Below are 13,184 nucleotides of genomic sequence, written 5' to 3' on the forward strand. Positions count from 1 at the left end.
CATGGGCACATTACCACTTCTTAGATTTGCTGAAATATGTTAAAGACTGGTAAACGGCATATTGCAGCCATTCATCGACTATGTAATACCCGCATGGTCAGGATTGAGAGGTGTTGCTCAACATGGCATTGCATTATTTTATTAGGAGGGTAAACACCTAGCTTGGTCCTTGACTTGTGAAGCCGTGAGCTAGTATCGATTTGGTTAAGGCGTGCCTAAATTGTGTGTTCGGCAGTAATGCTGGTCCTAAAAGGTACAATTTTAGAATAGTCGAAAAAATTAACACTATATTGTGCATAATCGTAGTAGTAAATGAAACCGAAGGATATAAATACATATAGTTACATCTATATATGTCTTGTGGAGTCGAGTTCTTGACTCCTGTTTTTTGCCGATCTTTACTTGTACACTTTTGCCTTCTTTAGGATATATTCGAATTTTTAAGGAAAAAAATATGTGTGTGTATGTTGTGTGTCTGCATTATTTAATATTTGCAAGTAAAAGTTGTGAAATGCTTATGGGCTTTTCGTCGTTTTGGTGATTAAAGGTGAAAGGCCTGGTGTTATCAGATAATGAATAGATCAGTAACATGAACTTCTCTGTTGTTTGGCACATACATATCTTCGTGTCCTGATCCAGGTTGGCATTTTATATCTCAAGTTTCTAGTTCCGTGTTGTTTTTGTCTATCCTACTGAAATTCTCCATCATATTATAGATTGTAGATGCGGGCGTAAATCTACAGTATTTTTATGGCTGACTTCTGTTATCAACGACGTAATTTATGCCAATGGATCAAATATGCTTCTTGGCTCTGGATTTCTCAGAAGAAGAATGAAAAAGAAAGAACGCATACGTAAAGTGCAGCGAACTAACACAGGTAGGACAACACGCTTAAACTGAAAATTTAATCCGGAGAAAGCATGGAACTTGAAACCCATTTTTTTCCTGGTCTCCTTATATAGGTGGTTGTTCACATACTATTCCTTTTTTAACAAGTTCTATTGATGCCATTTGACTGGAGAATTTTTATATCACAAACTACTGCTATCTCTCTCTATGTGCTAAGGTGAAGATTGGGAACTTTTGTTACATCTTGCATGAAGTTTAAACGTTGATATTATCACTAATCTTTTCTCCGAATTGCAATCTTCTTCCATATTAGTCGTTGAAGGTTGTGCTCTAGTTTGGTTATGAACTATAAACCAGTAGAGATCTGTCTTTCGGTAGCTTATCTGATGTATATGTCTCTCTCTCTCTTTCTATGGGCGATGGATGATCTTCTGATAATTAAGCTTTTCACTCCTATTGAATAAAATTATTGACGACTGTGGTGATGTCCACAGAGATGCTGGACCAGATGGAGTTCTTCACGGTGCTCCACCCTATCTCCCTCATCTTTTTGGAGGCTGCTGCTTCTGTCAGGAAATAGTTCGTCGATGACTTAAACTAGTCATGTTACTCTTCACCATCCATGGGAGTCCAGAAGTTGCAGATATGCCATTTGGGACATAGAATGGGTTGGGTCCACATAAAAGCTTCAACAAAGATCTATTTGACAAGTTTCCTAGGAGATCCCTACTAGCCCTAGAAAACCCCCTCTAAAACCCTATATCCGGGGTCGAATCAAGTAAAGGAGAGTGAACTCCTATGGTTAATAAGCAAAAGAATTGGTTCAATTAATGCAAATGTACATTTTCAGTTGGATTTTACTAGCCATTTATTGAACAAAATACTGTGAAGATAATACACGAGTGAAATACTATCCATGTGTCATCAATAATAACCAACTGGCCATCCGATATGGTGTAAATTTGATATAACAAAAAATAGCTTGGGTTCAAACAGGAGTCGGGCTGGGAATGGGCTCGGACAGGTAAGTCCATGGACAACCTACCATCCCGTTCGGGTGGAATGGACCCAACTCATACTTGTCCACTTGGACAACCAGACAAACCAGGCGGCATTTCGGGTGTTCTTTGTAGAAAAGCCCGTCCATGTCTGTTTTTCTACCTAGACGTGTGGGACATGTGCAGATGTGCTGATCGGGCACCACGTATGCCTCGTAATTTGACAAAAAAATTAAAGCAGAATCACCTATTTCGTTAGCTCAGTGAACAATAACAATAAAATTAAATAAACTAAGATAAAAGATCATCAATTAGAAAATCTTTGTGTTTTTCTTTTCTTAGGGTGGGAAAAAGATCCGGAAGACCGCTATCCGACCCGTTCGACCGAGATAAAAAGTGTCCATGAACACCCGATGGTCATAACGGTCAGTGTCCGACCGGCCCGAAAGAATTGGCGGACGGTCACGGTCAAAATTTTATGTCGAAGGACCGACCGTTGACCGACCGGTACGAGTGACCGAATAGGTTAACCGACTAAACTGTCCTCATTTTTACAAGTTGACCGTTGAATTTTATAGACATATAAATATATGATGATCGTTGGCTATAGTCATATAGTCCTCTAGAAGACCAAACATTAGTGAATGGCTTAATTATATCTTGTCAAATGATGATCAACTGTGTTTTTTCCTTTTTATATTTACTTTTGATTTCTTGGCTAAACATCTTCATTTGTAAGTAATTTTGTTTGTGGTAATAAAAATAAAGTTCTGAATTAAGTAAATTTATTGGAAAGTCCGGACCGAGACCGTCCGGTGTCCGACTGGACTGGTAAAATAAACGGTCTTGGACGGTCAATGGACAAAGAATTCTTGAGAGTGACCGTCCGAGTCCGCCCGAGTAAATAGGTGGTCACCAACAGTTTATGTCCGAGTCGACCGGTTCGATGAAGTTAGAGTCCGATACCGACCGGTCCGGACCGATTCCCACCCCTAGTTGTAAGACTAGCCGAACAAAAACCTTACCTTTGGTCCATCGTGATGTTCGATCAAATTTACGGCTATTAGAAAACAAGTCTCAAGCAGATGCGTACAGGGGCGGAGCCAGGATTTTAACTTAACCAGGGCTACGCTTTAACTTCACTGTAACAAAAAATTAACTCGAAGCCACTAGAAACAAGTCTCTACAAGTTTCTACCTATGATGCATGTAATACACGTTAAAGTGTTATTGAAAAGTAATTTCTAGTGACAACAATACATTCGTAGCGATGTATTTCACATTTACGTAAATCTTCTAAATAAAAAGTTTCAAACATCCATGAGTCAAAAACATCAACTTCTATCAGTCAACAATCAAATACACTAAATATACATCAATAAACAATGTTAACCGATATTAGATGTCAACTAATTAACTAAATTCAAAATTGTCTAAGATTCATAACTCTAAGATTTTAAGAATCATCATTCATAAATCATAACAATCAATTGACAAACGCGCATCAATTCAACAATCTACAAACAGAAAAAATGACATAAATTTCTTGGACTTACTAACTCAAAATATGATAAACATAGTTAGTTAGCTGGCTATGAAGTCAAAAGGTTTCACCTAGGAGGACCCTTCCCCTCGCCAGAACAACTAAGGGAAAAAATGGAAGTGGAGAGAGACGAAGAAGGAGGAAAGAATAATATAGTATAGGTGAGAGAAAGACAAAGTGAAAGAAAAAAATAAAAAATGTAGGGATAACAAAATCAATATACAAACACCGTGAATACAAATTTGAAAAAGAACAATACGGGTCAAACGAAAATCCTAGACACAAATAAGTGTCAAAACGGAAATTATGGGTTAAATCAGGACTTTGCTATGAATTGAGGGCCAAAACGCGAATTCACACTTCTCAAAACCAAGCACAAAAAAACAGACAAGAATCATGGATTAACCTGGATTCGAACTCGTGACCTGGCGGATGGAGGGCGATGTTTCAAACAGTCAGGCTACTACCACTAACTGATAAATGTCTAGAACTCTGAAGACCCCAGGCTGTAGCCTGGGGTGGTCTTCATGTAGTTCTGCCCCTGGATGCGTAGATCTACGTAAGGACACACTTGAGTTAGAACTTAGAGAAACAATTATATTAACATACATATAATTATATACAAACATAAATACACCTCTATAAATTATATCGATAATAGTACTACTACTTTCATGAAAATCGTACATATCTGCTGGATGGTTTAACGGGTGAGAAGATGCCATGGGCGGAACTATGTGGAGACCAGACTGGGAAGTTGCCCGGCCTGATCTCCACATATACAAGCCAATCTACTATTATTACCAAAGGCTACTTTGGCTCTTGTGGTGGATTACACATTTTTCCAATTCAAAGACATGGGTTCAAAACCCACTACCTACCTTAACTTCTCTTTTTAAATTTTCCTTTTAGTTTCAAACTAGTAAGGGACTCTCAGCTAGGTAGAAGTTAGAAGTTAATTAACTAGTTGCTACATAAAATCTTATTTTCTATTTGGGTACACTCTCAGCTAGGTAGAAGTTTACTTCATAGAATTTAGGCTTGCCCTCTCTAGTGCTACATCCTGGTTCCGCCCTTGGAAGATGCGTCACAGTTTAAGATTACTTCGATAGCTGGATAGGCATGTTTAAAAGCATTATAGAAACATGAGGTAATTTCCTGATGAATAAAAAGTCAGGAAAAGTCTCCGATTAATTACATGATTTTTGCACTTGTAAATTCTCACACGATAGAACCGAATAATACTTGTATACTCTACAAGTCGAAGTAAAATGGTAAAGAAACGGCTTAGAAAGAAATGAACGGATAGTAGTACCTAGGTAATTTGTTTTATCACAGTCCTCGTTCCTGATTGCTATATATTTCAAGTCAAATGGTTCTGGTCGTCTCATTGTCCCCCGAACAGAACCCCAAGTTGAAGTTGGACTACCTCTATCAAACTTTATGCTATCAAGCATTTCCTGCATAAAACGAACACAAATATTATTTTGAAGATCCTGAGCTTTTTGTTAGAACTTTAAAAGGTCTGTTTTAAATCTAAACCGTCAAAACCTATAGCTGAGAGTAAAACGAAAGTTATATTATTTTAAAAGTTAAATTTTAAATATTAGTTGTTTACTTCTCTTCTTTATCTTCACCAAAGACCACCAGTATTTTAAGATTAAAACTTTAAATAATTAAAACAAAAGACACATTTACATAAAAACTTTAAATATTAAAATGAACAAGAGGTTGAACATCAACTTTAATTATTTAAAGTTTTAATCTTAAAAGTTTTAATATTTAAAGTTTTAATATTTAAAGTTTTAATATTTAAAGTTTTAATCTTAAAAGTTTTAATACTTAAAGTTTTAAAATTTAATGTTTTAAAATTTAATGTTTTAATCTTAAAAGTTTTAATATTTAAAGTTTTAATATTTAAAGTTTTAAAATTTAAAGTTTTAATATTTAAAGTTTTAAAATTTAAAGTTTTAATCTTAAATTTTTAATATTTAAATTTTTAATATTAAATTTTTTAATCTTAAAAGTATGTAACATGTACTAAAATATTTAAGACAACTTACTCTTCTTTATTATACATATAATTTAATTCATGTACAATAAATAATGACTGAAATGATTTGTTTCTAACTATCATGTAACGAAAATGTTTATTATCTAAATCACTTTTAAATACTAATTATAAGATATTCTAACACAGAAATAATTTGTTTCTAACTATCTTATTACTACACTGCCTTGTTGGTCGAGTGTTTGTGTCTCCCAGTGGAAGTGTGATGGGAGAAGATGTCCACATATCTCTACCTAGTGACCATCTGGACGGCTCCTAACTAGTCCGGCTTTATGAAATAGGTCTTTTGTCAGTATTTTTGATTTGAAGAGATGGGAAACTTGACGCCTTGAGAAAGTAACCAAAAAAGATCTCTAAAAAAGAACTGAACCAGGGATGCATGTTTCTTTTGTTTTTCAAGGAAGAATTTGGTTAATACTGTTCTCCTATCTTAAAAGTTTTAATATTTAAATTTTTAATATTTAAAGTTTTAATATTTAAAGTTTTAATCTTAAAAGTATGTAACATTCGTTTTAATATTTAAAGTTTTTAAGTAAATATACGTTTCGTTTTAATTATTTGAAGTTTTAATCTCTCACTAAAACTCTCCCTCTCTCTCTCACTAAAACTCTCTCACTAAAACTCTTACATGTCTCTCTCTCTGACAATATGCATCAATCCCTACCTTTCTTCATAGGAAAAAAAACATTTTTGGCGATCTCACAGTAGAAGGTTTTTATCTCTAGCCGGATTAAGAGTTGGTGAAAGAATAACCCTTAGAGTTTTAATAAGTAACATGTACTAAAATATTCATGTACAATAAATAATGATACGGAAATAATTTGTTTCTAACTAGGTTGTAACGAAAATGTTTTACTATCTAAATCACTTTTAAATACTAATGATAAGATATTCTAACACGGTAATAATTTGTTTTTAACTATTTTATTACTACACCGCCGTGATGCTATGCCCGACACATCTCCCGGCTGGCTGATGTGTCGGCCATAGATTTAGATAGAGAAAGTTTGAAATTTTCTCTCTCAAGATCTATAGCCGGCACATCATTTGGCCGCGATTCAGCCGGGAGATGTGTCGGGCATAGCATCTTTTTCAGATACTACTGGTGTTAATTAGTACTAATGTCAGCAGCAATTTAATACATCTCTCCTCTTTCAGTCTTACTTCTTGACCCAAAAAACAACAAACCCTCTGGCGAAAACATTGTGATATGATTGAGAATCTTGGGAAGTTCACTCGGGCGAAAACATAAACCTTTGGAAGGATAATTGGATCCCAGGTATAACTCAACAGATGCAAAATACGAATAACTCCACCCTAACAGAGGTGTCTCAACTCATTAGAAATAATAGATGGGATATTTCTGTCCTCAGCCAGACTTCCAATGAATCCACTTGTAATCTCATCAAAGCTATCCCTATTCAAAATGCCGATTCAGATAAAATGAAATGGAATCTCACCCCCAATCGGGTGACCACTCAGTTCGGTCTATGTATCAGCATCTTAGTTCTAGCTAACCCAATCCTCCCCAAGATCTCAACTGGAAGTTCATTTGGTCCATACCCACAATCTCGCGTATTCAGATGTTCATATGGAAAAATTTGTTCTAACGCTCTCTCGGTAAGGAATCAGATAGGTAAATATATTTAAGGCCAGCGCTTTGAGGAAAGCTAAATAGTTTCCGGAGTGTGAAATTTTAAAGAGAATATGTAGAATTTTAGAAATTTTTCGGGAAAATAAATTTTAAGGGGAAATAGAAAAAAACACTCCACCTCACCTCACTATCTCTCGACCTCACCTCACTATCTCTCGACCTCACCTCTCTCTCTCCACCTCGCCTCTCTCTCTCCACCTCACCTCTCTCTCCACCTCACCTCTCTGTCTTCTCCGATAAGTCGCAGGCCGGAAAATTCACCTCACCTCTCTGTCTTCTCCGATAGGTCGCAGGCCGGAAAATTTTCCGGCAGGCGACCTAATCGGAGAAGAGAGAGAGAGAATGGTAGGGAGAGAGAAGATGAGGTGGAGAGAGAGAAGTGAGGTGGAGAGAGAGAGAGCTGAGGTGGAGAAGCTATTTTGCTTTCCCCCTCAATAAAATTGTCAAACAAAATTGACCAATTTTTGACCAAGTCTTCACACCCCGGAAACTATTTAGCTTTCCCCAAAGCGCTGGCCATATTTAATTGTCCAAACTTTAATGAAATAGAAACTGTTGAACATGCACTGTTACACTGTTCTCTTGCTAAAAATATACGGTTCTACTTTAATATCATATCGACTAATATCACATCCTTATCTGAGTGGATTCTATCGTGGAAAAACCAGGATCAAATTAGTTGTACTGCTGATAACATTCATTTTGTCACTATACTAGGGTATAGGCGCCCGTGCCCTAGGGCACATACAGTTCTATCGATCACATTCAACGAAATCATTGAAGAAATCAAGTTGAACATCAAATTATCATAAACAGATTCCTTGAACATTAAGAAAGAGCATATGAGTTGAAATTTAGTAAAAGTAAATGTGGTACATGAATCATGATTCAAGTGTAGGTTAATTAAGAAAATGAAAAACAAACACATTCTATTTTTTCTTGCTTAACTTTTTTAATATCCAAGAACGGGTGGTTGTTTCTTTCTGTAACACTTCTAAACTTGATTTCCTAAAAAACCCACTTGCATTTGTCGTAGAAGCAACAAACAACAAATAAATATGGAGATAAAAAGACATATTGAGATCACAGTACTAAAATGAATAACTTCTCATTTTCTTTTCCCAACTTCTTCAGGACTTCATCAACATTGAATAATCAAAACAGTAACTTTTCTTATATGTCATCCTGGTGGAAGACCAACAAAAAAGAGATAAAAAGAGATTAACAATACCAAAATGAATCTATTTGTCTTTCTATTAGAAATATAATATAATTTGGTGAAGAAACACAAATTGCATACATACAAAGCTAACACAAAAATATGAAACAAAAAAGGTAGGTGTAATCTGAACTTCTCTGCTACTATCGCAAAATAATTAGAGTAAACAGGTCCATAAATAAGAAGTAACAAAATAAAGACCATAAAGGTAAACCGACATAGAGAAACATATCATTTTACTGTTCTTCTTCCTCTATCACTCCACTCAATTGTCGTCCTCGTATCATCAACTTCAACTTCTCTTCTGTGACATATGGTTCACTACATGAAACATGAATGTGTACGAAAACATGAGTCATGGATAACCTCCAAAGGAAACAATTTCAAATGATTATTTATGATATCAAACGTCTATAAGCCCGAAAATATGAAAGTAGAATAATTTTTTAGCCACGATGGGTATAAGAATTAAAGTCATTTCTAATTTTTTTTTTTTAAGTAGTTCTCAAACATAGACTATAGAAAGCTACTCCGGAAACCTCAACCCTAAAATCACTTCTAATTTTTAAGAATTTCATGATAACAAACAACATCTAAACTAAAGAACCTTAACATTCTCCGTGACAAAATGATAACAACACAACTAAAACAGAACTTGTTAAACTACTCAAGAAATTTATTGAATTGACATAATATTATTGAATTTCAAGAAGATTTAGGTTGTCGTTTCTTTCCTTATGTTAAAATCATCGTAGCACTAATTTATATGATAATTAGTATGACAATTTATTCTAAACTTAATAATATATCGGTCGTGCTCAGATTAGATGATATAGGTTGCAACATAATTTCATTTAAACTTTAAATTCACCAATGAAATCACTTAATAATATTACATGAACGATAATTTAGGACAATGAATTGACATAATTTAGGGTTGGTTCTTACTTTAACATGACTTTGACAATAAGACACAATGAAATCTCTACTTTATCATACTAATGATCAAATTTACTAAGTTTAGTATAAATTGAAGAGTTAATTCCTATATGGCCCCTACTTTGTGACCAGCTTCCTTTGTGGTTCATTTTTTTTCGTAAATTCAAATATGACCCCCTATTTTCAAGTAAATGTCATTACTACCCTTCTTAATTCTAAATTTAAAACATTTAAAAAAAGTTATTTCCACCTCACCCCTCTCTCTCTCCACCTCATCTCTCTCTACAACTCACCCCTCTCTCTCTCTCTCTCCAATTCACCTCTCTCTTCTCCGGCAAGGTCGCGGCCGGAAAATTTTCCGGCCGGCAACCTTCAAACCTAAAAAAAAAAAAAATCTCTCTCCTCTCTCACTAATTTTTTAAAAAATAAAAAAAATCTCTCCACTCTCTCTTTAAAAACTCCGGCGAAGGGGTTTCCCTTCGCCGGAACTGTTCACGAACAACTCTGTTCGTGAACAGTAGGTATGTTCACGAACAAGAAAATTGCTCTTGTTTTTATTATTGAAATTGCTAGTACATATCTAATGGCAACACAAAATCTTCTTTCTATACTTTTAGATGAAGTTTTCTCAAGCTCGAGGACAACTTGATAACTCCCCTACACTAATATTCTAACACGCGGAGCAAGGAGTACTTGATTCTGCGCCCCTGCGGTAAAGAATACCTCAATATCCAAGATTCATCTTGACCCAGATTTGCTGCATAACATGAATAAAATGCTCAAGCAAGGTTCCACAACCCCTTCCCCATGAGAAAATTGGTATTCTAGTCCAAGTATTGAACTTTCATCTGTGAAGTTCAATCAAATTGTCTCACCAATTTCCGACTATTTGAAGCAATACTTACTTTATTCCTGGCAAAGATATCAATTGAAACCTCACAGACTTATCAACAGTTATGAAATTTATTTAATTTCTATAGCTAAAAACAGAAATTCATGACTGAAATATTGACAGACATTTTGATATTCAGATAGACAAAGAGAGGTGCTTCAAAAGCATTGCTGAAAGTACACTTGGCGCTGTTTGAGCAATAATGATGTGTATTTGCATAAGTGGCCTACAGGATCTTGGGAGCCATTTGTTCTAATAAATATACATTAATGGAACCCAAGTTCTTTTCTCACAGAGTGTTTCTTCTTCTCGAGTCAAAACAAACAAATTAGAGAAACCAATTGTTTGCTCATCACAGAAAATGGGCCAAAGAAGTTTCGATACAACTAAGGTCTGAAATGATGTAGTTACAGAGGAATGTCTTAACAAAACCGAGTTTCAATCTTATCTACCATTGAATCTGATCACTGACCTACTTCAGCTACATTAGTTTCCGTTAAATAGCCAAACCGATATAAATTTTCACAGCTCCAGCATACTTTTAAAGAAATGTTACAGTACTCCTAAAAATTGATGTAGAGTAAATATTTACCTTCTTCTGCACAGTCTTGTCATTGGGAAATTGTAAGTAAATTTTTCTTCATAACCTGAAGAATCAATGCCCCAAAGAGGCAAAATCAAATCATCTAACTCTATGAAATCACTTTTTAGTAGATCCTCCATTAGAAGCCCCCCATTAGATTATTAAACATGCACATCATTCATCATCATGTTATCACTTTATCTGATTGTAGAAAACCCATGGATGACCATAAACCACCATCAAATACTTGATGGTTTATAGCAACATCATCTGCTTGATGAGTCGTCTCGACCATTATATCTTTGTCTGCAATAACGTCGAACCAGACAACCCTTACTCATGGAACCACAACAGTAGTGTTAAACAAAATCAAACAAATTAGGAAAAGAAGAGTAACAAATACCTCAAAACAATTAATCTCCATGAAATTAATAGCAAATGTTTGCTCATCGCCTTGATTGAAATCTTCCATTGAAGAAATTCGTTCCAAATAGAGAGAGCGGCAAATGTAACGCTATCTTTTTATGAAGATTGTAACAGAAGGAGTGAAATTTAAGCGTCCAAGGAATTGGGGAATTGAAGAAAGTTACAGAAGGAATTGAAGAATCCTTTTCTGATGGAGAGAGGAAAATATGGATGATAGCATAATTGGTATGATTTGAAGACCAAGATTTAACGTGACCCAAATCGATGGTCAGATTTGTATGGTTTATATGTTTCATCCTACGCGTAATGAGAGTTAAAATATTGGAAGAAGTCCTAAAGAAAATACAAGCCACTTGTTTAGCCAAAATTTTCTTCATTTGACATACCAGTTATAGTATTAATACTTAAATTTGAGACAGAGACATTTCATCAAACACTTTCTGTGAATCTCCATCATTTAAATACTTAATTTTCAGACAGAGACATTTCATCAAACACTTATCAGCATATGAACTCTACTTTGAGCAAAACCACTAAAATCAACCAAACCTCAAATTGGGTATTTGTTTCTTTTCTATTCTGTGTATTTTGGAACCCCTATTAATGGTAACGATAAATTTTCGAGCATGGGTAATCAACCAAAGAAAGAACCCAAATGATACTTGAAGAAAAAACAAAGAACCCTAAACATTTCATGTAACAGGAAGTCAGGAAGCACATACATATTTCAGTATATACCAAATGATCATTTCAGTAAATTACTTAAAGAAAGAAGGAATGAGTTCTCCAAAAAATAGAAACACAATCATATTGGAGAAGAATTACTTGAGAAGAAGAAAATGCTAACCTTTCCGAACGAAAGAACCAAAATGATACTTGAAGAAATGAGTCCTCCACACTTCCACCTCAGGCTTAGTATTACCGAACCAATGAAGCAAAAGTTTTCTAAACAGGAGAAGTCGTTGTTTTATGGAGCGAAAGGAGATGTGTCAGTTGAGCAGATGTGTCCGTTGAGCAGATATGTCCACTCAATCGAGATGTGTCCGTTGAGCAAAAGGAAGGTTGTTATAGGCGCCCGACTACGAGGACCCACCTAATTATATACATAATACTGATCCAAAGGTTTGTACCAAGGCCGAGGTGGGACAGACTGATGTATCTATCCAGAGGTTTGTCTCAGTCAGCACCCATCCACCTATTTTATTATATAGATAATTCACCAAGGGTTAGAGACTTCCCAAAGTAAAAAAAACCAGAAAACAAATGATTCAACAGTAACATTTAGGCCACAAGGGAATAAAGAAAACTCTACAAGAACATAACGACATAGTCAATAAACATTGACTTATGTGACATATTTTCTCTTTTAGCCCAAAAATTAATTTGATAAAAAATTGCCCCCTAATCTTCATCTTCTCTCTCCATCTCCCTTATGTCGTTTTCTCTCTCTCTCTCGCTTCTATGGAGAGAACCTTCTTAGATAAAAACGAAAGAGAATGAAGCATCACTTTTGATCGAGGGTTGGAATTTCTTTGTTGAGATTATGAAGAGAAAAGAGTTGAAGAAAGTCGAAATGGAGAAGGAAGAAAAGGGCAGGCTTATTTTGTTTCTGAGGGTTATACGTCGCACCGCGATCTAATCTAACATTATTGTTTCTAACCTAAAAAATCTAATAATTTATATTCGTTCATAAATCTCTCTCAAATTTATAGGTGGGTATTTGCGGATGAGTAAACGAAAAATAAGCGGACCCGAGTTTCATCAAAAAACAAAAAACGGACTCTAGCGACGCACAGATAATTTTTCTTTATCATTTGGGAATTAAAGTCTTTTAATTTCCTGCACGTTTGTCCGTCAAAATTCTATCAGGCGGGCAGGCGGATTATGATTGGCTCGGTCACCGGACGCCTACGGACCCTTCGGACGCGGACGGGTTTCGAGTCACGGGCCAAAATCCACCAATAGACGTACCCATTAGTGCAAAGAAATATACAATTGTTCACAAATTAC

The 13,184-nt window shown here is 35.3% G+C and overlaps 1 long non-coding RNA gene across 1 annotated transcript; it reads left to right on the forward strand.

Moving 5' to 3' along the window:
• Positions 1 to 476: 476 nt before the first annotated feature.
• On the forward strand, positions 477 to 1,376 carry LOC147545797 (uncharacterized). The gene is made up of 3 exons (XR_015224013.1): positions 477 to 639; positions 717 to 878; positions 1,345 to 1,376. It is a non-coding gene; the product is annotated as an uncharacterized LOC147545797 (long non-coding RNA).
• The last annotated feature ends 11,808 nt before the right edge of the window (positions 1,377 to 13,184 follow it).

Source organism: Eschscholzia californica, unplaced genomic scaffold, assembly GCF_041429995.1.
Source record: "Eschscholzia californica isolate CP2 unplaced genomic scaffold, dmEscCali1.0.p SCAF_4, whole genome shotgun sequence".
Lineage (NCBI taxonomy): Eukaryota > Viridiplantae > Streptophyta > Magnoliopsida > Ranunculales > Papaveraceae > Eschscholzia > Eschscholzia californica.